Source organism: Castor canadensis, chromosome 5, assembly GCF_047511655.1.
Source record: "Castor canadensis chromosome 5, mCasCan1.hap1v2, whole genome shotgun sequence".
NCBI lineage: Eukaryota > Metazoa > Chordata > Mammalia > Rodentia > Castoridae > Castor > Castor canadensis.
The window spans coordinates 116255356-116281433 of record NC_133390.1 but is presented as its reverse complement, the minus strand read 5'-3'; the positions used below and the strand labels follow the sequence as shown (position 1 = coordinate 116281433).

At 36.9% G+C, this 26078-nt stretch overlaps 1 protein-coding gene across 18 annotated transcripts in view; it reads left to right on the top strand.

Annotated features, from left to right (window-relative positions):
* Nucleotides 1-3323: 3323 nt before the first annotated feature.
* Nucleotides 3324-26078, top strand: part of Mbnl1 (muscleblind like splicing regulator 1) — a 185781-nt gene continuing 163026 nt past the window's right edge. For 4 of the 18 annotated variants that reach the window (XM_074073970.1, XM_074073963.1, XM_074073956.1 and 1 more), the window contains exon 1: nucleotides 25883-26075. The gene's annotated coding sequence lies outside the window, so the exon portion shown is untranslated. Of the gene's footprint in view, nucleotides 3689-25879; nucleotides 26076-26078 lie in introns of those variants that run through there. The other 14 variants (XM_074073973.1, XM_074073966.1, XM_074073974.1 and 11 more) reach the window with 9 other exon arrangements.

Here is a 26078-nt window from a genome sequence, read left to right as displayed (position 1 = left end):
ATGTGATCAATTAATGTCCCATTTACAGGTGAGGAAATGGCTCAGAAATAATGACTGACTTGCCCATGGTTAAACAACAACAGAGTTGAAAAATTAATTCAGGCTAAGCAGACCCTTTTCTTTAGATTTCAAGAAAAAATAAACTTGAGTTTTGCATAATGAGAACTCCAGGAAGACATCCGGGTTGAAAGAGAGTTAGCATGCATTAGTGTTTGCCAATTGAAACCACAAATGTACATTGAAGAGAATGTGGGGTCAGAAAAGCAGGTCCAGCCAGAGCACTAAGAAGTGGCAGCATCAAAGGATGCACACAGTTAAAGACTGAAAGTCAGAAGGGCTGATGTACAGCCAGAAAGTGAGGGTGGAGCCAGGAACTGAGGCTTAGTAAACACTTCCAGGAGAAGGAAGTGGTCAGCAGAGAGCATGTGCTGAAGAGAGCTCTCAAAAGAGGGCTTTGAAGTCACTTCAGTTTGTTAGTAAGGAGATCATTTGGGACTTTGGCAAGAGCATTGGTGAATAGGAGGGAACAGAAACTCAAAGTAAAAGGAAGAAGTGTTAGTAAAAGAGGTGGACTGACTCCCCAGTATGGCAGTTCCTCCAAATATTAAATATGGAATTACCATAAAACCCAATTCAATTTCTGTGTGTATGCCCAAAAGAATTGAAAGCAGACACTACAACAGATATTAGTACCTCCATTTTTATAACAGCATTATTCACAATAATCAAAAGGTAGAAACAAGCCAAACATCTATGGATGGATGAACAAAACATGGCATACACACACACACACACACACACACACACACACACACACACACAAGAGAGTAATATTCAGCCTTGAAAAGGAATGGAGTTCTGACTCAGACTATAAAACAAGCCAGACACAAAAAGGCAAATATCCTATGATTCCACTTATATTAAGTATCTACAGTAGTGAAATTCACACAGACGGAAAGTGGAGTGGGAGTTTCCAGGGACTAAAGGGATGATGGAAGGACAAGTTGTTGTTTAATGAGCACTGAGCTTTAGTCCAGAAGGGTGAGAAAGTTCTGGAGACAGGTGGTGGTGATGATTGTACAACAGTGTGGAGCTGCTTAATGCTACTGAACTTTACACTTAAAAATGTTAAAATGATAAATTTTAAGTTAAGTATATTCTACCACACATACAGACACAAGAGATGGGGACTCAGGAGAGCCAACGCTGACAATTTTCTCAACAAGTTTAAGTGAATGAGAAGAAAGTAATAGGATATGTCAGAGGACAAGTTTTTAAGATGATGGAGGGTTAGGTCTGGTGGCTCTCACCTGTAATCCCAACTGCTTGGGAGACAGAGATAAGGAGGACCACGGTGCAAGGCCAGTCTTCCAGGAAAAACATTACAGTGGACTTCATCGCAACCAGTAATTTGGGCATCATGGTATGCATCTGTCAGTACAACTACTCAGGAGTCATCAGTAGGAGGACCACCATCCAAGGATAACTTGGGCAGAAATGAGATACCCTAACTGAAAAATTGCTAAAGCAAAAAGGGCTGGGGGTGTGGCTCAAGTGGCAGCACACTTGCTTAGCAAGTGCAAAGCCCTGAGTTAGTTCAAAACTCCAGTCCTGCCAAGGAGGAAAAACAAAAGATGGTGGAACCTCAGGCATGTTTACCATTTGGAAGTGATCATCAGAGAAGCAGAGATATACACCTACTACTCGGGTAAAAGACACACAAATATTGACCTAGCACACTAAAATGATAGCAGTCCTCCTTTATCTGCAGAGGATGTGTGCTAAGATTCCCCAAGGGAGGCCTGAAAGTGAAAAGTAGCAGACCACGTTTTATATTATGGTTTCTCTTGGACCTTAACAACCTCTGCACGTTAATTTATCTTCTTCCGTTTCCTTTTAACAAAGCCCTTCACGGGCTCTCTTTGCATGTTTGGGTTGCCAGTGTCACTGCTCTTTTGCTTTGTGGCCTTGAATGAACCCAAGCCCTGTGATTCTGCAAGAGTAGATACGGCAATGGGGAGCTACTGGGTAACCGATGGACAGGTACTACATCCTGGGGATTCACCAGAGAGGGGTGATTCCCGTCCTAGGTGGTATGGACACATGGCATGAGATTTAATCATGCAAGACAGAAATGTGTGCACTTTAAAACTTCTGCAACTTCCCATTTAAGGTCCTGGCTGGTAGTTGGCCACTTAACTGAAGCCTCAGAAAGGGAAACCACAGATACCAAAGACTCCACTTCAGGAAGCCTGAGTCCATCTTTGGGAGCAGATGATTTCAGTATGACACTCATGTAAAATATTATTTAAAATGCATCTAAACACGTACATCTAAGAAATCTCGCTCACATCAATAACTGTTCCTTTGAGGACAAGTATCTCACTGAAGAATCCAAATCAAATTTGAGATAAATGACACTTTGGGGGTTTTGCTACTGTATTTTTGTTGTGGTTTTCCTCTCCTGTTGTCAGTGGGGGCAGCTTTCTTAGTGTGATTTGTTTTTACTTCCTGTACATTCACATTAAACACAAATGTAGGTAAAATGGGAACTATTTCCCTTTCTAATCATCCCCTAACTTTGGAGACATGGTTTAATGAAAAACAGAGCATGACGCCTGACAGCATGATAATTTCCAAAGCCCAGAAAGCGGTTCTTGAGATGTATGCAGGTTATTCTGGCAATCCACTCTCTTCCACTTTCCCCTGAGCCAAGGAGGGGAGCAGCTGCTGCCACCAGTTGGCTGCTCATTGACTTCTGTCATCCTCCAACTTGAACCTGGGAGCAATATATATTGCTGTGTATCTTTGTGAAATACTTATCTAGATTCTTTCATTTGAAGTCGTCAACAGTATTTGCTTCATTCAACTCTTTTATTTTCTTCTTGACCATTCTACTTCTGTCCATATTTCATTTACCACTCCAATCTGTAAGAAACTTAACCAGTGAAATGTTCAGCACTGCAAAGTCCTACACACCTGTTTTTTACTCTTGTGGCTGAAGTTGTGAGCAATCATGGATAAGTAACAGTTTCAGTTTTGCAATGCTTTATCTACATGTAACAGACAACTATTCATGAGAAAGGAAGTTTAAGACTTAAAGGTAAAAAACCACTACCCAAATTCCAGGAAAATGTTCGTTTACTGAAGATAGTTTGGTTTCTCTCTCATTTGACGAGATGCCTATAGTCAAATTAGTATTCAGGTCATACTTCAAAGATTTTAAGTTTATTAGGCATAAAAGCAAGTTTATGCCTCATATATAAGTTCCACAGTTTTCTTCTGCATAGAGCACTATTTTCTGTTTTTCTGTAATTGTCATTAGCCAAATAGGAGATGTTTCCATGAGCACTACTGAGTATAGGTTTCAATAGCTGAACTTTTCTAAAATTTGCTTAACATATAAACAGGTGGAGGCATTAACTGATGTATGTATGTATGTACAATGTATAGGCTGTTTCCATCAGTGCAAGTGAAGCTCTCCATTCTCTGTAGAATTCATCACGCCTAACAACTAGTGTTTCACAACTTCCTCTTTTGGTGGACCATTCTTTTGTAGAGGAAAAAAAAGTAAAATACTGTGACCAGTGAAGAAAGTGAAGAGAGTGGAGCAGAGCGAGCTCTACGAGGTGCTGGTAGTTTAACTCAACTAATGAAGCAGCCCGAGAGCAACTAGAAATAGACAGAGGTAAGAAGAAAGTGTAATTTGTTATTTTATTATTTGTATTGCTACTCATATACCAACATGTTGAATCCTGACCAGCCTACAAAGTAGATTATATAAACATAATGCTTGTCTTAAGGTAGTAAAATTTTAAATAAACAAAAGTTTAATAAATTTATAAATTTCAACTTCACACACAATCTCTTAAAAAGTTGGAAATTTAAAGTTCTCATTGATCTATAAATTATTTTAGCTGCAAAATAAAATATTCTTTTTCTTTAGTTCTGAAGAAACATTAAAATTAATAATGAGAACTTTTCTTCTTCCCATAGTCCAGTTTATTCCTAACATTTGGAAATTTTCTCACACTTATCTCTTGCTAATTTTGCATATTATTAGCTGAGCACTTGCTAGAAAAATAATTGTCACATTTGTTTTTACCCACTTTAAAATATTATTATTTAAAATGTAACATTTCAGTATTATTTTTCATATAATGCTATATTTAAATTCAGAAAAATCAACTTATAATTTAGTAACATTATTTTAAATAAATCTAACCTTAGAAAGTCTTTGTTTTCCTAATAAAGTTAGTTGGTATTTATAATACTTCATGGCGTAAGAACCAAAATGATAATTTGAATGATAATTAGAAATCAAGCTAGATTGAAACTGATCTCCCTACTAAAAGTCTAAAGTAATCCAGCTCCATCGGAACCTTTTGTCTTTGTTTGTACCTATCCAGAATAATGCCTGTACATATAAACTGTATTTAATAATGCTGTTTTTTGAAATATGGCAAGTTTTAAATCTTCCTTTAAAAAGCTGATGGTTTCTTTACACTTTGGTAAAAAATATTACATGGCATTTAATTTAATACAGATAGATTTACAAAGAAAAATGCAATCTCAGAGAACTGCTCTGATTACATGTGTATGCAATTTGGGATAGTTTTCATCTAAGCACTTACATGACAATCTTTTCGAGAAGGTGATACACATTACATACTCACTGTGTGATATTCGCTAAATTTTGTCCAAACTAAGATACCCTAATGCTCCCTTAATTTGGCTCAATTTTAAATTAGACTAACTGCAGTTTCCAGAAAAGAAAGTTTTCATCATCCCATCAACGAATGGATTTCATTTTTACAAATTCAAGTAAAGAGTGGTGTCATACTGGTTCTATTGCATTTCCTTGTACCTCCGTGTTTATTAAAACTATTTTTCATGAAATGTTCTCTAACAATAGTTGCTACCTTTTGACTATAGGGAAAAGAAAAGCAGATTTTTAGCACTATAAGTTCAGGAAATGGAATATTAATGGCAGTTGAACATTTTTAAATGGGTCAAAATTTTAAAATTAGATTGTTAATTGTGAGAAATCTATTAAAATATACACCTTTCCTTTATGTATCACACACTAATTAAACGTCAGAAGTTGGCTATGTTAATTTAATAATACCACTTTTAATACTCCTCCTGCTTTTTTAACAATGTATTTTTAAATATCCATAATTTAAGTATGAGATATTTTGATATCATGAACTGTTAAGTGCTGTGGGTATGATATATACATTATAGGTTACATTCAGTGTGCTAGTACACTAAGTAGTGGATAATAACCACTGAGAAAACATAGCACAAGGAAATTACAATCTAAGTTGGTCACCACTGTAATTCAGAACAGAAAATGAAGGTCAATGCAGTAGAAAAAAATGCTATCTTACTGGCAAGACAGATTTATTGTTGAGAATTATTAAAATCTGAATAAGTAGTCCAGTTCTAGATTCTGGAAAATAAACATAAAATTTTTCTTCCTTTGAAAACATATTTTCAAAAGAAAACAATGAATGCTTATTGGGCTGAGTTTCCAGGAGACCACAGATTGCTGAAAGGACATTCTTATCAATAAGAGCATTGTTTTTTTATTTTTCTCACAGACTATCATTTTAAAAAGCATTTTAAGCCTGTACCCAAATCCAAATTTTTTAAAGTGAAATTAGATGTAATATGGTAAATATTTTTCAGGAAAAAATATTGACTTTTAGACTATAGATATTTACACTACTGCATTTCATTAGATTATGTGACATTTACCTAAGATGGAAATGATTATTGAATCTAATAAAACTTCAACTTGATGACTGTTGTGTACAATTGTGAAATTTGGTCTCTGTATTAGCAGGACATGGCTGGCTCTGTGCGCGTGGGCAATCTTACTGGGATCTATCGGACTATCAGCACCCAAGACTGATCTCACTAATCTCATAGTGGGTGTCTTCCTCCTTCCCAAAGTTGCCCATCTGCAGAAGAGAATGACCAGATTTTGAAGCCAAACATACTATTTTTCTAATAATAATTTCACTGGGGAACAAAAATACTATTTATTTTTGACATAAATGACTGGACTTCCAAAAGAGTATTGGAACATTTATTTTTTGCTTGGTTGTCTTGTTTTTCCTTCTTTCAGATATTTTCCCATTTGTAAGAAAAAAGAGGAGAAAAATCAGTTGCCCAAAAGAAGATTATGGTTTGGGTACAAACTAAAAGGGATGGCATGTTTTGAATTCAAAACAAAAATCCTCTAAGTCTAGATAATGTGGGTCTTCTAGTTTTCTAACAGCAAATTTGTGTGGTCCTACACCCGCAGATCTTTAACGAACGTGACTCATGTTCATATTCAATATGTTGAAAATCTATAGAAAATTTACCATGTGTACAAAAATATGCACTAAGGCAACAAAAGTGCTGTGTAAGATAAAATGTGTATATCATTTCCATGTATGAAATAACCCATGCAAATATACAAGAACAGGGCAAGATATTTTATACTTATAAATATCTCCTTTAAAAATGAATGAAATGCAGCCTAATTTACACATCTGCACTGTAGAAAAATGTTGCTTGCTAATCTTTAATCTATACAATATAAATTGTTTGTCATTTGAGAATTGTTATTATACTTTCATTGCTTGCCTAATGGCATTGATGTATTTTATGGGAACCAAAATTTGGCATTTAGACTTAATGTTTTCCAAATAACTTTTTCATTGTTGTACACATGTACTGAAAACAGGTTTTAGCTTGTTACTAGATATTTCTGTTACTTTTGATGTTATTGAGGAAAATACTAATTTTTTATTTTTAAATCAAAATTTAAGGGGAAATAGCATTAAAATCATTAATTAATATTGGAACTGTGGAAAGATTTTCAGAAATCAAGTTAGCATATTGGTGCTGCTACAAAAACTAGCAAGAATTTCACACCTCATTATCATTTTGCTTTACAGATATTTCAACATAAGCCCTTGGCTTTTTTTATTATGTAGTGATTATCACATTCTCAAAATTCTTTTCACCTTGGAAAAAATACATAGTAATATGATTTTGAAAAACATTGCTATGCTTTGTTCTGATTCTGAAAAAATTGTCGGATTTTGTAAGAATACTTTGATTCATCTTATTTTCACTTTACACAAAAAAAGAATTTTAAACAAGTTGTTTTTATTCTTTTTCTGTCATGGCAAATAGATATGAATTAGAGGAGAAGCAGAAACACTCTATGCAATTACACCACTTTCTGAGTGAAACAAAATCATATATCTGATAGCAATGAAATTTTTTGAAATCTTCACCAGAAACTCTTGTGATTTCAAAAAATGTATTTAAAAACATCAAGTTCAAAAAAGTGCTAAAAATAAAAATAGTATAGAGAATAGGTATATATTTTTATCAGATTTGTAAAATTTGCCTCATAATTTTCTGTCCTTTTTTTTCTTACTGTTTCTATAACCATAATTATTTTCTTGAGAGTAAATTACATAAAAGATGGCTCTTTATTTCAGTTTGCAATTCCTTAAGAATAGAGATAGTCTTATATAATAGTACCATTTGATTACCTGCTTCATAAATTGTACATTGATACAATACTTATTTGTCCATGTTTCAGTTTTGTTGTTTATTCAGTAATATTTTTCATAACATTTTCCACCTAGCAAATGATCCAGTATAGAATCAGTTATCACATTTAGTTGTCACTCTCTTAATTTTTAATTGACAAATAAAATTACATATTTATTGTGCAGAACATACTGTTTTTAAATGTGTATATATTGGAATGGGTAACTTGAGATAATTACAGTATGCATTACCCCACATATTTAATTTTGTGTTAAGAACACTTAAAATCTACTCACTTAGCAATTTTCAAGAACAACATACATTGCTATTTACTGTAGTCACCGTGGGGTACTGTACATCTCTTGAATGTCGTGTCTTTTTAGTCTCTTTTCATCTGGAACATTTCCATACCATGTATCTCTTATGAAATTGCAAACAATACGGTCTATACACCAATACTTCTTTCTTTTCCTTCTCCTTTTAAAATTTAAATATGTTTTTAAGTGACATGTAAAAACATAAAAATTATATGTGTCTATGGGGTATGATATATTTACATGCATGTACACCTTGTTTAATGTCCAAATCAGGGTAAATATATCTAGCACTGCAAATAGTTATCATTTCTTTATAACAAAATTTTCAAAATTCTTTCCATCTTTTTGAAAAATACAAAATATTATGCTATTCATCACACTTTTTTCATTATGATTCCATGTTCCTTATTTGTATTTGTCTGACATTTCCTCATGATTAGACATGGGTATTCATTTCCTACAAAATACTGCAAAGGTACTGTTTCCTCTCATGGTAATACATGTGGAGGCCCATGACGCTCATCTGTTTCATAGTGGTAATGTTAACTTTTGTTTTCTAGTCAAGCCATTGCCTAGTTTCTCCAGTGAATAATGAGAACTCCTCATCATAAATTTCCCTTTGAATTTATCATTCACTGATGTTCTTGTCTAATACAGTCTTAATTGTAAAGGTTGAAAAATCCTAATTTAAGTTGTATGGTTGAACTCATGAAACTCTATTTTTTCAATAGTTACAGTTCTGTACTGCCATAGTTACTTTGGTGTCAAATTATCTACATTAGATCGTAGGAGCCCATTTATTCTGGCTTCTATCCGAGTAGCATGTCCCCATCATTAGTGAGAACTCTTCTTACTTTACAGCAAAAACAATGTGCTGTGCAGATGTAGTGTCTGCCTTATACCTGAGGAGTCTTTCTTTTCTCATTTCTTTTACTAGGGAATGGCATTGTGCTCCAAGAGTTGGTGTTAAGTATTCTCACTGCCACTAACATGTTTGTGCTTCCTGATCCTTTCAGCAGAAATATATTAATGTATATAAACATGCATGCACACAAACATATAAGTTATAAAGAAACCTATATATACACATATGCAAATATCCATGTTCAGGCATAGTGAGTTCATTGTATCTCTAGCTCACTATGGTATCTTTAGCTTCAGTCCGTCTTCATGGTGTCTTTTTCTTGCCTTCTAATCCATATTTGCATGCTCTGTCTTCTACATGAGCTCTGGATGTTAACAATCAGTATGCTTACACATTTGCTCGAATCTATAATATAAAACTTCAGAACCACTTCACTGAAATCACTACAATAAACAAATTGACTGAAAAGCAGTTCAAGAATTTTATGCACTTTTTCCCCCACTAACTCATACCCCACCAAATACTTAGTTTATAAATTACTTGAGTAAATTATTCCCTCTTCCTTCTCTCTTTCCCTTAGTCTCCCCTTACTTTTCACTCAATGTGTCCTTAGTATTAATTTTAAATACAATTAAGTTTGTTTTAGTTCATACCCAGTTTTAGGGCTTTTTTACATTTACAGTCTTGTTGGTTTGGATTTAATTTTTGAGTAGATTAATTTACTTTAAATCTTTTCTTTTTTCTAAGCTGTAAGATAAAGTATTATTTGTCCTATTCATTTCTATTAAACAAACTTAATACATCCTAATTCAAATGTTACTGATATAATTAATAAATACCTTCTTGAGTTATTTTTTGAACTTTTATCTTTGTATTTCAATTCTAACCTATCTACAACTAGTCTGAATTTAAATTCTCCTCTTTGATATTCCAAAAAGTGACAACTTCAGAAAATAAAGTGGATATTTATGACCACATTGATACTTGGCTAACCTTATGTGTTTATTATTCCATAGTTTGTTTTAAGTGAAATATGAATGACATTTATAGAAAAATAATTATGTAAGGAACTAAGAAAAGAAGAAAGCATATGTTAGTTGCTTTTCTCATCACAAAATACCTAGCAAAATCAACCTAAAGGAGGATGGATTTACTTTGACTCAAGGTTTCGGATGTGTCAGTCCATCATGGCAGGAGAGTATGGAGGGGCAGAGAAGCTCACATCATGGTAGCCAGGAAGCAGAGAAAGGGGTCTACAGAAAGGGCCCAGCAAGACATAGCCCCCAATGGCCTACTCCCTCCAAGAGGACCCTACCTCCTACCTTTCACCACTTCCCAGTAATGCCATCATATTATGAAGTTATCAGGGGACTAATCCCCTGATTAGGTGGAGCCCTCATGCCCTAATTGTATCTGGAAACTCTATCAGGACATATCCACATTGCTTTACCAATCCCCTTAGCATTTCCCCAATCCAATCAAGTTGATGATCAGACTTAATCATACAAACCATGAATTTGTAGAAAAATGATCACCCTTTAATATTTAATCCAGTAATCATAACTAAAAATACGCCCTAATGTGTGCGGTATGAAGAGAAAGTATGTCAGTGTGAAGACTCATTTTCAAGTTCCACTCTGTCACTCACTGACTATGGATTTTCAATAAGTTTCTTGTCTTCTCTCTTTAAGCATCTAGCCCCACAATTTTAAATAATAGTAAAAATCATAACTCTTGAACTTTCTGCAATTTCACAACTCAAGTATCAAACTATTAAGTTTGTTCATTCAGTCAGATGTTAACAGAGACCTCAAATTCAACATGCCCAAAATGAAACTCTTCATTTCCTATCCCTTTCTCTGCTCCCCCCAGTTTTTGTCACATTATCCCAGTTATTCAATTGATTTGTTTCTTTTTTAAATTTTTCTCCTTCATTTCTTTATCAGCAAGACTGTCTGTTCTATATCCAAAATATATCTGAACACTAATCAGACTGCCCTCCCACAGGGTGAGCACAATATAATGCAGTAGCCTCTGTTCTAGGAGCACAATTCTAAGAAAACTCTTCTTCCACTCTTTCATTCTTGTCAGCCTGACATTTTAATTTATAAGTTGAATCATATGACCCCCCTGCTCAAAATTCATCAGTTGGCTTATATTTTAATTGGGAGAAAATCCAGTTTCCTCACTGTGGCTGTGTTTTGGTCTCTGCTTACATGTCCGTCCTCAGTTCCTCCCTCTTGTTTCTTCATTCACTAAGTCCTGGCTCAGCTCCTTATTTTCTCCCCAGAGTATCCTGAGCTCACTCCTGCCTCAGGGACAATGCACACGCTCACTGCTTTTCCCTGGCCTTCTCTCCCACACAGCTTACTGGAACACAATATTTTCTTTATTCAGGTCTCTGCTCAAACTTTTCACCTAAGAGAAGTCACCCTGACCTCCGACATATTTAATTGTAGGATCTCTAACACAGTTGTTCTATCATTTTGCCCTATTTTAAATTTTTTATTATTCATAACACTGCATAAAATGTTAATCTGTATTTCTTTATTCAGTTACTTTTTATTTGTTCTTCCTACCAGAATGCAAGTTCCATTAGGGACACCTGATATGGTGTTCATGCTATATCCTCAGTTTCTAGTAAAAGGTACATAACATAGTACATGATCAATAAATGGATGATGATTAAGGCAAAGACCTCAACATTTCTGAGCACCAAGTACAAATAAAATGAACAAAATCAAAATAACTAAGTTCCAAGGCTGTCTAAAGGAGGCCTTGATCACAGCAGTGCTCTAGGCCACCATATGGCTGTCAGGTGGCGACACTTCTGTTTAGGTTAATTCAAAGGAAGTGAAAACAAAACGTGGTCTCTGCAGACAGCAAATAGACCATGAAGTTCTCTTTTTTTTTTTTTTTTTGCGTTGCCTCCTTTCCACTGAGCTAAAAAGAGACAAGTTCACAATGGCTGCCACTAACTTCTAGAATCCTAGAGGAGCAACAGCTCTGTCTTGCTGGCCCATTGCCTTGCTACTTGCTCTGTCTCAGCCTCTACCACAAATAAAACATGTGCACACTCTTCTTGAACTGTTAAGGGTCATTGCTGTCCTTAAGCCAGATGGAGTAATTCTTTCCTGACTAATCATCTGCCTATGGTGGCCTAACATCCATGCATTAGTTCACATATTGCTTTCATAATTACTTCCTGGTTCTAGTTTTCTTTTTTTTTTTTTAATTGTAATTTTTTGAAGGTATGTGTAGATTCCTTAGGATTTTCTTTTTTTTTTTTCTAGTTTTCATTTTGAAGTGGATTATAAGAATAGGGAAATTAGTTTTCTTATAACATTTAAAATATTAAGCTCAGAAATTTAAACATATAACTTAGGCCTTCAATGATGGTGGTGGTGGTGGTCGTGGTAATATTGTTAATAGTAGCTTTGCTATTATACCTTGTACATTTTTTGCATGATCATATGTCAGGTGCTTCACATGCTTAATTAATGTCCTCAACAATCATGCAAAATAGGAGCAATTACTTCCATTTTACAGAAAAAAAATAGAAGTTGAGAAAATTAGTAGCTTGATAAACTCACAAAAGTTGTCCTGATACATCTGTTTGTAAGCTGACCCTCATCGAGTTATTACACAGCCTCTACTACTTATTTTTTGAGAAGTAAAGTAGTCATATTTATGGTTTAGATACAGTTAAGAATTTATATATTTTGTGGTGCAGCCCTGTTCCAGAAGACAATCTTACAGTCTAGTAGGGGAAGTATTTTAAAAAGTGGACTCTGCTGCAACCTGAAAAACACAAGGTGTTGCATGAAAGATCCAAGTACATGAGTGCTGAAGTACTAAATGTGGTGTTATCATACAGGTTTCCCTGGGAAAGGGAGCTTGAAGCTAAACAATTGAAATTATTTCATTAGGTGGGAAAACGTCAGGATAAGAAAAATTCATAAAATTTCAGAGAAACACAAAACAATTTTAATATTATGTGAGTTTACTTTGGAGTCTTTTTTACTACTCTATTAGTCCTGCCCTAAGAGGGGTTTGTGAACCCTGACTTTGTGGTTCTTCTCAGGAAGTGGGTTATGTGAAGAGGATTTTAATGCTTGTGAGAAGTTTCTGTTTCCATTTTGAAGTAAGTTTATTCACGTACTCCTGTGTCAAGCACTATGCACTGAGAACCTCTCTAGGTCCTGGGGAAGTGGAGCATAAGTCTATGGGGAGAGACGATGAGTAAAGCAGTAAGCAAAAATGTTTTTAAAAGGGACTTTCACATGGTAATAATGACCAGAATACTAAGCAGAATAAAAGGAGAAAAGCTGTTCTCTTAGGTGGTCTCCTTAGGTAGACTCTCTCAAAGGGTGAAATGTAGGCTAAGCCCTGAACGATAAGAGGTTTACAGTGCCTTGCAGAGGACTCTGAAAAGTGGTTCAGGAAGAGTGATTGGCAGGTATAGCGACAGGAATGAGCTTGGCATATTTGAGGGCAGAAAGGAGTGTAAGTCTTTCGGATGGTGGAAGATGAAACTCAGAAATTAGGTTTAGAAAGGGTCTGGTCACATGGATTATAGGTCAAGAAATGGAGTGAAAACTGAGGACATGAATGCAATGAAAGACCCATTGTCCATTGTTGGTGGGGGGGCTATTGTTTGAAGAAAAGTAGGAATTACTGTATAGGTCAAAGCTTTCTTGGAAGACAAATTATTCTATTAGATGAATTTCAGATAAATTAGGTTTACTTTCAGAGGCTAACTACATTTTCTTCCCTTTTCATTTATATCTATTATATAGATATTGATAAAAGTTAAATGGACTTAAATATTGTCAGCTTAAGATTTTCAGCAAAATTACTGTGGAATAATTGACTTTAATCACTTGAAAATATACACACTGATGTCTGGTAATGGGATTATCATGAATCTTAGTTACTGCGTCTATATGAAGTGGAAAAGACTAGAGAACAGGCTTCAGAAGACCACACATATTCCTTTGTTTATTCCTCTTAAAACTTGACACCAGTGACTATTGGTCCCCCAGCTATACAGCCTCCTCCTTTTATAAGTAGCAGTAACTTATCTTGCCACTTTTCACAGTAATTATAAATTTTCTCTGAAAAAAATTACCCCAAGACATTTAAACAATCCAAATTATTACCTTTTAAATCTGAGTTAGTTGAATACAACCTCTTTTGAGGGCCAGAGAGTTTAAGGGATGTGATCTGGAAAGGGAGTATAGAATAGCTTACTGAAATGAATTAAATAGACTCAAAATCTAACAGTTACAAACTATAAAAATGAATGTCTCTCTCCCATACTCATGTAGTTAAAGACATTCCATATGGTTTCTTCTCTTTCTGGTTTGGGTCAAAGGCTGGCAATAAAATCTACTAGCTGGCCTTGGCCTTGGTGTGTGCCTAGAAAGATGATCATGGTTGATGGGGAGCAGGACAATCAGGACTTCCCCAACGCATGCAGATAAACATGTTGCAGAATCTAAAGCTCAGTTTTGAACACTCTAGATAACCCATTGTGCTACTGGCATGGCAGGGATGCAGATAGCACATTCCATCCTATGGTGTGCATATGTGGGGGTGATGACCTGATATATTATTTCATTATTACAGAATGTGAGGTGATGTGTGCTTTCCAAGTTTGTGTGCAGATATCTGCTATATGTATCAGAGAACACTCTGAAACATCAAGCCAGTTCCTGACTGGGACAGATTAATCAAGAAGCATGAGAGGATGGGAACATTGGATTTTCTTCAGTAAGAATGGTGCACATTTTCTTTATTCATGCAACTAGTGATAGATTCTCAGGTTGATACCATAGCTTAACTATTGTGAATAATGTAACAATAACATGGAAGTGAAGATATCTCTTCCACATCCCGATTCCATTTTTGGATGGATATCCAATAATGGAATGACTGGATCATATAGCAGCTCCTTTTTTAAATTTTTTGAGGAATTGACATGCTCTTTTCCCTAATGGCTATATTAATTAATTAAATTAACCATTGTGCCAACAATGTGAAAGTGGTCCTTTTTCTCTACATTCTTGCCCACAATCATCTTTTGTTTTGCTTTTATAATAGCCATTCTAATAGGAGTGAGATGAGTGGCTAAGAGGGTGGATATAAAAAATGATAACTCTATAAGGTAATACATATTAATTAGCTAGATTTAATCATTCTACAATGCATATATACTGTACTTCAAAAACCATATTGCACATGATAAATACATACAATTTTATATGTCAATTTAAAAAAATAACAACACTTAAAAAAAGGAGCATGCATTTGTTTAAACATACTAAATTTATAAAGAGAACACAGGAAGAGTACATGGGCTGGGCCTCTTTCCCTGAAACCAAGAGGCTTCTCCTGCCTTATTTGGCTTTGCTCCTTTCATTGGTAATCCATCATGTTAGAAAAAAAATCCCTTTCAAAAGTGTAAGTGTTCCTCTTTCCATGGATGATGTCATCATTACTGTGGCCAAGCATTTCTTACTAAGTAATGCTCAATAGCACATAAGAGTTATTTTTCTCCCTCAGAGTTCTGAGCAATCCCTTGAGTTGGGTTACTTAAAAGAAACAAGAAGACAACTAAACTTTACACCTTGTGCCAAATATTCCAATAGTATTTTTTAAAAAATTGGTATTTGGCCCCAAAGGAAGTGGCTTCCATGTAAGTGTTCACAAGCACTCCTCTTTAAAGTGGTAGGTACCTTTTGCTTGGCTTGGTTTGGCTTGTCTTTGTTGTGTTTTTCCTTTAAAGAGGGTAGAGAAAGTCAGACGAGAGAGCTGTTGCTGTGGACAATTACGAGTGTTTTCAAGGTGCCTACTTCTCATTCCAGAGGACACCTTGGGTTCCTTTTGAATCACATCTGACAGACCTAATTAAACGTGCAAGGTTATCTCTGTCGGCTATAGCAGTGTTATCTTGTAAAACGTAACTTTGTATTTCTTAAAATTTGCAATTTGCTTTGAAGTCTCACATTTTTAATATGTTGCTTATTATTTTTAAAATGGTCTATATGTTAAAAATGTTTAATTACTCCCCATTTAAAATAATAACAGTAGCTACAATTTATCAAACTATAACAGATCAAAGTCTGATCTGTTAGGATAATTCTCATGAGGTCATTCATTATCTTAATTCCATGATGTATACATTTAAAGTTCATAGGAAACTGGAACTTGAGATTGTCCAAAATACCATGCCTAATAACAGACTTTAAAGCATGTCTTTATTACACAGGAGTCAAGGCTATGAGCAGAATAGTAACACTCCATTTTTTCCTGACCTGATTCTGCTAAAAATTATGATGCATACCCAGGCCATTGCACCATGTTGGGAGTAGGGGATACAAGTAGCCAAAAACAAAGGCTGAGGGTAAGGTGGCAGCAACAATGACTTTTACCAATATGAACTGGCCCATGTGTCATAGTTGGCATGTGTATACCTGTTGCTGATAACCCCAAAGTAGACAGTGTTCTCCTGTTAGTCACACAATAATTTAGTCATGAACAGAATAGTTTTGCTTCAGTTGACTTCATCCTTTAAGGTGAGGAAAATATCCAAACTTATGTCACATATGTGCTATTTCTTCCTAATAATTAATATTGGCTGGCTTCTATGAATCAGATATAAATGCCAAGCATGCCCTTTCTCACAAGTTTATGACTAAACTAGCAATGTTAACATCTTTCAGTGACTATTTGGAGTTCTTGGTACTTAGGGACCCTGACAAATTATAACTTCTACCAGACAAACCTACAAGAATTTTATAAGGATAAACAGTTCAAAGGCCTGCCAACAGGAAAAAACTATCCTGGCTTGGTTATGATTTGAACTATCTTTAGAGAGGTACAACTCCACAAAGAAAGGATCAGGCTGGCCAGCCTATTTTATACTGTTAACTTTTTCTTTACTTAATTGTAAAGACTAAGTGACAACTAGAAAAGTGTTTTTGCAGGAGTGTGGGAATCTGCATCTGTAGAAGTAGTTTGAAGCTCCCATAGATTGTGCATGGCAGTAAGCACGTGGGTGGGAGTTATACACTGCTGCTCTATAGCTAGTCTAGAACGATCATGCATAAACATCTCTATAATGCTGCCTTGAAAAGAATCAATAAACTCCTATTACAGGTACCTTAATACATTATTTAAAATAAGCACACATTACCTTACATCCAGTAATGGAAAAAATAACTTTACATCCAGGAAAAACAGTTTTTAAAAGCATCTTTAACTATGACAAAACATTTTTTCAGGTGTTAGTTCAAAAGCCAACATGTTTTGTTCCTTGAAAATATCAAAGAGACGATGGCTTTGTCTGAATGATAATGCCCAGAAAGCAAATGGACACAGTAAGGACACAGTGATGATAAGAGTTCTCCAACCTTGCCCTCAGGGGTTATATGATGATACCCTGCCACTTAACAAAAATAAAGCCACTATTTTATGCAACTAGTAACACAATTCTGTCCTTACAGATGAAGAGGATTTCAGTCTATAGTTCTAGACATTTGAATTTGTGAGAGAAGCAAGGAAAGATTAGAAAAATAATGCTATCCATCAATCTGTTGAGTTTATACTCACCAGTTACACACACTTCTCTTTCACTGTAGCTCACACGTTTGTATTACTTTAATTGCTCACAATTTACAACTTTTTACCACTTCATCTTCATTGTGCTTGCTAGGTTGTGTATTTCAAGAGGCTTCAAGAGGTGAAGTCTTGCTAAGCCTTATGCCCTCATATTCTAGGAAAGAACAGAAATATGCCAGCTATTTGATGACTGCCTATAGATTGAATAGGAAAGTTGACGGTAATAAGGTTTACAATGAAAATGCAGCAGTATTTGGTAAGCTGCTGACCTCTGGTGAGAAAAGTTTGAAAAAAGGAAAAGAATGCTTCACCTCGTCTCATTTTATTACGGCGAGGGCCAGATGGGATTAGACCCTGTTAGCAGTTACTCACTACTAAGCCCATTGAAGAAATACAGACATTCAGACTCATCCAGGTACAGTCAGGTGGGTCATCTGGACTGTTGGCAAATTTGTAAAGGCCATACATTAAGACTTGGAACATAAACTTCAATGAAACTTAAATGAGGTGTAGCCTGTTAATTTACTTGTGTTTATTATTTAACTATCTTAATTTGTTGAATGGATTTATAACACACAGTGAAATTTGCAAGGGTGTTTCAGGAAATATTTCATTTGAGAACTTACACAAAGGAAGTGGCCCAGGACACACCTGACTTCCCAGCGGCTCTGACACAGTTCTCAGGATGCTCATGATCACAGATCTCTTAGCAAGAGACAAGGCACAGAATTTTAAGCAAACAGCAGTGTAAGCATTTAAGAGTACATAGGGTTCTCCTCTGTGTGATCTTAACCTTGTTTTTAAGCCCAGACACCACTAATGCTTACCTGGCACAAAGTCAAACATACTTTGGTTGCCTAAGAGGCACCATTTTCAACCAGGTGCATGACTAAATAAATCCTTACTGCAATTTAGCTTACCACAACCATCTTAACTCTCATAGTTCTAGAAGCATATGGGCACCCTTTTACCGAAACCTAACTCTATTTGAGACAGAATCTCCCACAGACAACACTTTCTATTGAGCCAAATAAGCATTACTTGCCAGAGAGAGAAATGGAGCAAGTCAACAGATTGCCCCTGATTCTGAGCAATTTCCATTTCTAAACTCTAGCTCTATAACCTTGACTGCATATTTGGAATCACCTATGGGTCTTTAAAAAATATATATCAATACTTGGGTGCCACCCCCAAAAATTGACTTAATTGGTCCGGGTTATAGTGTATTGATCTGAAACACTGCTGGAGTTGAGACTTCTACCTCCTCATTATTAGCAGAATTACCACCTCATAGACATCTTGTGATCGTTCAAGGAGATGTGTGAAATTAGTATGGAACATTTCTTTTTTTCTTTTCTTTTCTTTTTTTGGCAGTACTGGGGCTTGAACTTGAGCCACTCACTCCATCAGCCCTTTTTGTGTGATATTTTCGAAATAGGGTCTTGCAGAACTATTTGACCGGGCTGGCTTCGAACTGTGATCCCCCTGATCTTTGCCACCTGAGTAGCTAGGATTTACAGGCATGAGCCACCAGCGCCCTCTAAAGTTCTCTTCATTCTTTATTTGGGGAGGGGAAAAGAAAGGGAAGGAAGTTGGTGTGGGGAAGCCTGGAAGGTGAGGAGGAGGGAATCATCTCCAGAGTGTCCCAGGCTCTACCAATTAGCACTTTCATTACAGCTAACAAGCTATCCTTTGTCAAAGCAAACAGTCCTCTACTTTAGTCAGATAATCTCCTATCACCAAGTTGAGGATTTGTGAGTAAAGGTCTAGGGAAGGTAAGCAGAGAAAGATTCAAGGGCCCCTGGGATTCACTAGGTCGCTGTCTGGCAGTCCCAGGCTCTGGGAAAAAGACTTGATGCCTTGATGCTTAATAGGCTTTCTGTAATGGCAGTATGAGTTGCTTCCTTAGTACAGAGCTCATCAGTCTCATAATGACAGTATGAGAATCTGAAAAACAAACGTTTCCCTCACATTGCTGCTGTTACAGTTTGTTGAAAGTGTTCACCTGATCAAGTCACTTGTCTATCTAATGGCCCTTCGGGACTTTTCTCTCACTTTCTGCCATGAAGCTGTTATCATGTGCAGAGTAATTTTACATTTGCCAGCTGCTTGGGAGTCCATGAGAAGCAAGGTCTTGTCCAGTCCTACTCTTCTTGCCATCTGCTTGGCACATGGGAAGCATTCAGGCCTTGTTGAATTTAACTGAATAGTTTCATTTGCCACCTTCTTTTCCACCTGTGTTTTCCTCTGTGTCTCTCCTACCACTAGACTAGAACATGGATACATTGGATAAGTCTTAATAATTTTTGGTCCCCAGGACTAAGCACAGCTCTTGGCATACTGTCAGTGCTCAGTAAGTACTTGCTGAATTAAGAAGCAATAGCCAGCATACTGATGTATAAGTTGAAATATTAAATTTGATTTGCAAATGTACCACACAGCTCCTGCGCCATTGAACAAGGTGAAGAGGGAAGGAGAGAAAAAGATGGCATATGAAACTCATACCATTTATTAATGTGACAAAAGTTGCTCTTATTCAAAGTCCCTTTAGGTCAGTTCCTGATACATGGTTTGAAAGCATTTCAGGAAATTCGGAGAAGTAGGAAAGTATAAGAAGATCCAATAAAAGATCCAGAGAGAGAGAGAGCCCATGCATGGACTGAAAAGAGAGGGATAGAATAGCACAAAAGCCAAAAGAAAGGAATCTCAGGAAGGAAATTAGTAGATAGCTACAGTAGATATTTAGGAAATGAAAAGCCAACTCTGCTGTTGGTACTTTTTTTTTTTTCATGTTTCCCTTTAGGGATAGATAAAGCAAGGGCCATATTTTTCATAGTTTTTTTTTTTTTACAAGGAAAAATAGTAGGTACAAATGCTTGGATTACAGTTTATGAAACAGTTACATTATATAAACTTTCTAATAAAAATGCCTGTTAAAAGATTATAAGGGAATTCTGAGCAACTTTTTGTTTGTTTGTTTCTTTTCTTGGTGTGGAGGGGTGCTAGGGAGGTGCTCTACCACTTGAGCCACAGCCCTTACAAAGGAATTCTGGACTAAGTACAACATACAATTTTATGATATCATAGAAAGCATTTCACAAAACTTCATGTAATTATGTTATAAACAAATAGATAACATGTCTACTTTGACCTACTGGCTACTTGTTATGGTTTTACTTTTGTGTATATATTATTTACTAAAATGTTATTATTACTATTTTCTTTTTCTTAATGATAGTTCACAGTCAGGATTAGGGTCCCCAGCAGGGTTAGGAGTCCACAGTAGAGGACACATTTACATCTTAGATATAGCATTTAGAGATGTATTTAGACACGTTAGACAGATTAATTCAGGATCATGGAATGTAGGCTGTGGAACACTGTGGGGCAGGAGGCTTGACATCATGAGCTATGAGGTTTTGACCAAGGATCAGCTCTCCATCACCATGACTTCATATGAAAAATTAAGATGATAATGAATGACATAGACCATGTCATTTCTTCTATGAGATTGCGCTGAAAGATTGAACTTAAAAGGAGCAAAACAGCCAGGCACTTGGCACATGTCTGTACTCCCAGCTACTTGGAAGGCAGAGATTGGGAGAATCAATGCATTGGAAAAATCTAGAAAGACATGAACTGCTATACTTACTAACAGTGTAATCACTGCTGATTGTTATAAAAATATACTAACTTGAATAATTTTGAATTTTCTATATTGTTTTGATGCCAAATAAGACATCAGTCCCCTCTACAGGGATACCACATATTTCACTTCCCGCAGGGCATCCAGGTGGCTATCTTGTAGACCTTCTTCAACTCTGAGGTATAAGATTGTAACACTTGCTGTACCTCACTATTAAGGGGCTTCAACTAAGTCACTTTATGCTCCTAGGCCTCCAGCCCTTTGCTGCCACTTCCTTTCTGGACAGCCCCACTCTTTCAATCTGCCCTTCCTGTCAGCAGGGTGCACTTCCTGCCTTTGGTTTTGACGTTAGTCCTCCATATAGCAGGCAAGAGATTTTGAGAAGGACACTTGGTCACTTGCCATCTCCCTCTAACCCACCTCTATATAGCCAAAACTTCAACAATTCTTACTGACCAAAAGTGTCATGATGATGGCTTTGTATTTTGAGTGTGATTAGTTGAAGATTCATTTTTTCTCTTGCCTGCTTGACTGTGGATTCCTTGGGGTTAAGTAGAAGGGTCAGGCCTCAGGCTCTGCCACTGCTTTGAAAGTTCTTTCCTCAGGCAGTTGTCACGTTGCTGAAGACTCTGCTTCTCTGCTTACCTGTATCCTTGTCTATCCTGTTTAACACACAACTTCCACTTCCATCCTTTCAACTTGCTTTAGTTTATTTCAAAGTGCTTATCTCTATCTGAAATTAACTCATATGTTTATCTTTTCCTTTATTTATTTCTTACTTATTTATTGTTTGTCTCTCCCTTAGGAGAATGTAAACCCCTTGAGGGAAGTGATTTGTCTGTGTTCATTTCTGTAAGAACAGAAATGCTCAATCATTGATTGATTGATGCTCAATCAACATTTGTGAAATGAATAGAGGCATTGTGTGAAAAGTGTTTTCTATATGTAAAGAAAAGAAGGATGGAAAGTTGGGAAGAATAAATGAAAGAAAAAGGAAAGAAGGAAGAAGTAGAGAAAAAACAATATTCTTAGTGTAACGTGGCTCCAGTTCACATTAAACTTAGGGAAGAGTTGGCCTTCTCTTGACCCATTCATAGTCTTTGAAGAAATAAGACAATGAAAATAAACAGACCAAAAAGCAGAAGACATTGCTGCCTGTTCTGCTCTGCCCCTGAGCCAAATCCCTTTCATGATGCTCTGCCCTGGCCTACCAAGGGGAAGTGACCAGATGGCCTCCTCCATAGTGCTAACATTCTCTGGGTGTAAACTCTTAATTCTAATATGTACTTGCTTTCTAACTCTCTATTGCTAGATCCTCCACTGAAGATTTAGATTCAACTTTAGGTAAAATAGCTTGAGAAATGCCTATTGGAGCTAGTATTTTAACTTATGAACATCGAAAAGATAAATATATAAAATGTCACACATATGATTTATACAATGAAGGAGCATATGTTATATATAACATATTGTGTCACATAATATACTATATTTACATAATGTATAATGGTATACATATTATTTAAATTTAAATAATGGGTGTCATCTAAAGAACTTACTTTGTGTGTGAATTATGTGAATATCCTTGAAGATAAACTAAACTCATGTAATTCTATTAAGTATAGTTATTCAGGTAGCTGAACAAGTTTAAATTCAGGCGACAGAAGAGGATCTCCTCTTTCCCCCACTCTGCTATAAAATATAATGTAGATACATTAATGTACCTACTTAAAATTGATTCTCCATATAAGAATATTTGTCATGTTATATTGCCTTCTAGAAGCTTCTTCCTTTAGCCATCTATATTTAAACATGATAAGGAAGCAAGGGACCTGATATTAGGTCCCTGTTTCAATGCCATCTTGCAATGGATTATTTTTATTTTGATACAGTAAAAACAGCATTCCTATATCAGTGAGTCAAAGTCTTTTCATACTTACATTCTTAGTCTATTTTAGATGATTTGGAAGAATGGGGCAGAAAAGGCAAATTGTATTTGGGTGGCAATGAGAGCTTATTGGGCTGTGAATATGGTATGTAAGGGAAAGATACAATTCACACACACTCACAAAACTTAAAGACTTCCATTTGGCTGAAGTAGATAAATGCTGCTATTTTCTTTATCTGAAAACAGGGAATTGATATTATCTCTAAAAACATATCCCACAAGTGTATTTATATTGGGAGTCATTGCTATAATTAAGCATTGAATGGACTGAAATATTTCAGAAACCTGCAATTCCCTTTATCTGAAAATATAGTTTTATTTCATCTGAAATTGTTTTCTATAATTTCCCTTTCTAACCAAAAATAACTTTCTTTTTGTACTTATGGATATGCTCACTCATGAGCCTGTGGACTATAATTACACATTATAGAGTGAGGGAAACTATAAAATTACCCTAGCACTGAAGAAATACTAATGGTATTCTGAATGGGGAACTATTAACTTTTTATTACTATAATGATTTTTTTTAGTAATTTCCACAATTTGAAATGTGGTAAGGATGCTGTTGATACATGAAAGCTGACATGATTGAATATTTTTAACATATAATCTGCATTTGTTACAGTGTTTCAAAATTTTAAATGATATTATTAATGATAGTAGATTGGATTCAGCCAATGGCAATGTATCTTTATAGTACAATTTATTTTGATTCATGTTTAGATTGACCATAGTTTTATGAGTTGTCTTAGCCATTCTGTTTCTCTTTATCTACTATGAAAAAATAACATTTTTCTCTTATTTACTGGAATATTTATTCATCTAACATTCAAGGGTCTTTTTTTGTTTCTTTTTGTTCTGTTCATTGGAGCAGAAAATGTCTTAGTTTTAATATTTTTTGCTTCCAGAAGTTCCCCCTTCCTGCAGTATCGAAGTAGAAAAATAATTTCCCCTCTTGTATCATACACAGGTTCAAAGTCCTGTTTTGTACCAGTTGCTCCAAAAAAGCAAATTTTCTAACTCACATGAAAAAAGAGCACCAATGCTCTAACTTGGAAGTCTGTAAGGGTCTGAGAACAATTGAAGATTAATTCCTAAACTGAGGCTAGCCCCTAGGGGTTCACTGGGCATTTTGGGGAGGGGGCATGGAAGCCACCTGGGGCACCAACCTGCTAGCAGATGGAAAAGTGACCCAGGTGCTCTGCCAGGGAGTCAGGCCTTTGTTGTCATAGACAATGGAAAGTAAATCGAAGAAACTGAAAAGCAAGTAGCAAACAATTCAGTAGGCTAACCCTGGACTTGGGAGTCTCACAAGGCCCCTCCCTTCCTCATTCCCTGCATGAGTCACTTTTCCACTGTGTCCACACCCCATACTCCCATTCAAACTCCAAGCTGTTTCCACAGGGTCTTTCTATAGTGCAAGTCCTGACTCTACCTTGTTGTGAAAGGATTCAGCTCATCACAGGTTTTAGAGTCAGGCTGAGACTCCATGGATTAACACAGACTTACATTTAGCCTCATCTCCTGCCATTCCCTCCCTTATCAGCACAAGATTGGTGGACCCTGTATAGGCTGTGCTCTTTTCTCCACTTCTCTAGGATTCAATGCCCTTGTTATCTTGCTAACTTCCACAAGTCTTTAGAGATACCAGTGGTAAACTTCCTCAAGCAAGCCTTCCCTCACTTTCCTTAGGGCCTCATGGGTTTGCTTCCACCATCACACTTTCCCTTGGGCAGAATTAATTGGGTTGTTTGTTTTTTTCCTTAGTAGAGGTATCATACCTAAGTGTAAAGACACTGTCTTATCCATTCTTCCACCTCTGGCCCACAGACATTCAATGTAGTTGAAATGAACGCTGAATAAGAAAGGAACTCCCCATAGCTTAGGGATGTTACTAATTGGCAGATAGAAAGTATCTATCCCTGTTTTAAGAGTGTAAAATACTATGTTTCAACTGTGTGGGCATTTAGGTACTTTTAAATGATTAACACCGAAAAGTGGCACTATTTGATTAATTTCTTTGTTCTGGAAGGGATTAGTACAACAGCATTAACTCAGTGTTTTGTAAATCTAGCCCATGGTCAAGAACTCGTCTGTTCTTGGTGCCTCTGGAAGGTACCACCTTTTCTGAAGCCTCCAAGAAGAAGTGTCCCAATTCTTGTGGTTTGTCTCAAATTACGCCTAAAACATGAAACAAGCGTTTTTAGTTAGAATTTGGGAAAGTTATCAAAGTCCCTAAATTCAAAGGAAATCCTGCCTTCAAACATCACCTCACAGAAGTCCAGGATTCTTTCCTTTCAATGTGAAGCCAAGTTATATCTTACAGCACCTAGTGGCTTGTGACTTGGGGCTGTGGATTATTTTGCTCAGGCGATAATAAGGCTTTTTTTTTTTAAAACTTGGGCATATTTCAATATTTCAGAAGATGACATTTTATTCTAAAAGAGGGAGCTCTGTTTTCTAGACATCACATACTGCAGAGTTGGAAATAGACAGGTTTTTGCACTCCAAATACTATTTACGAGCTAGATGGGAAGCTGCTATGTGTTGTGCTTGGTGGCTCTCAGTTGTACGAAACAATTCCAAGTGTGGAGCCTGCTCCTTGGAAAAGCTACCCGCTGGCGACCCTGCAGATGTTTTCCCGCCATCAGCCCTGAAGCCTCACCACCAGCGTGGTGTCTGACCTTGCCAAGCCCCAGCCAGGCCTCCCGGAGAAGGGCCGCGCTGCCGGCTGAGTGGGGGCGGCCCAGGGCGGCGGGGCGCACGCGCCGCTCGGCTCCCCGGCCTGTGCGCGGGCGGGCGCGCGCGCGCGCCGAGGCCCCAGGGCCGCGGAAGACCGGGGGCGCGCGGGCGGAGGCTGAGCCCAGGCTCCGGGGGCTGGGCGGGGAGGGGCCGCGCCGCCGCGGCGGAAACCGGCCTTGGCGATAGGAGGCGGCCCGGCCGAGGCCGCAGTCCTTCCGCCGCCGCCGCGCGAGTGGTGGCGCTCGCAATGCGCCCGTGACCGGCGGGGCGAGCAGTTCCGTCTCCACCGCGGCATCTTGGAGTCATGACTCCCACAATGCCCTGGGCACGCGGCCGGCAGTCGGCCGCCGCGGAGCGCATGTGAGGGTA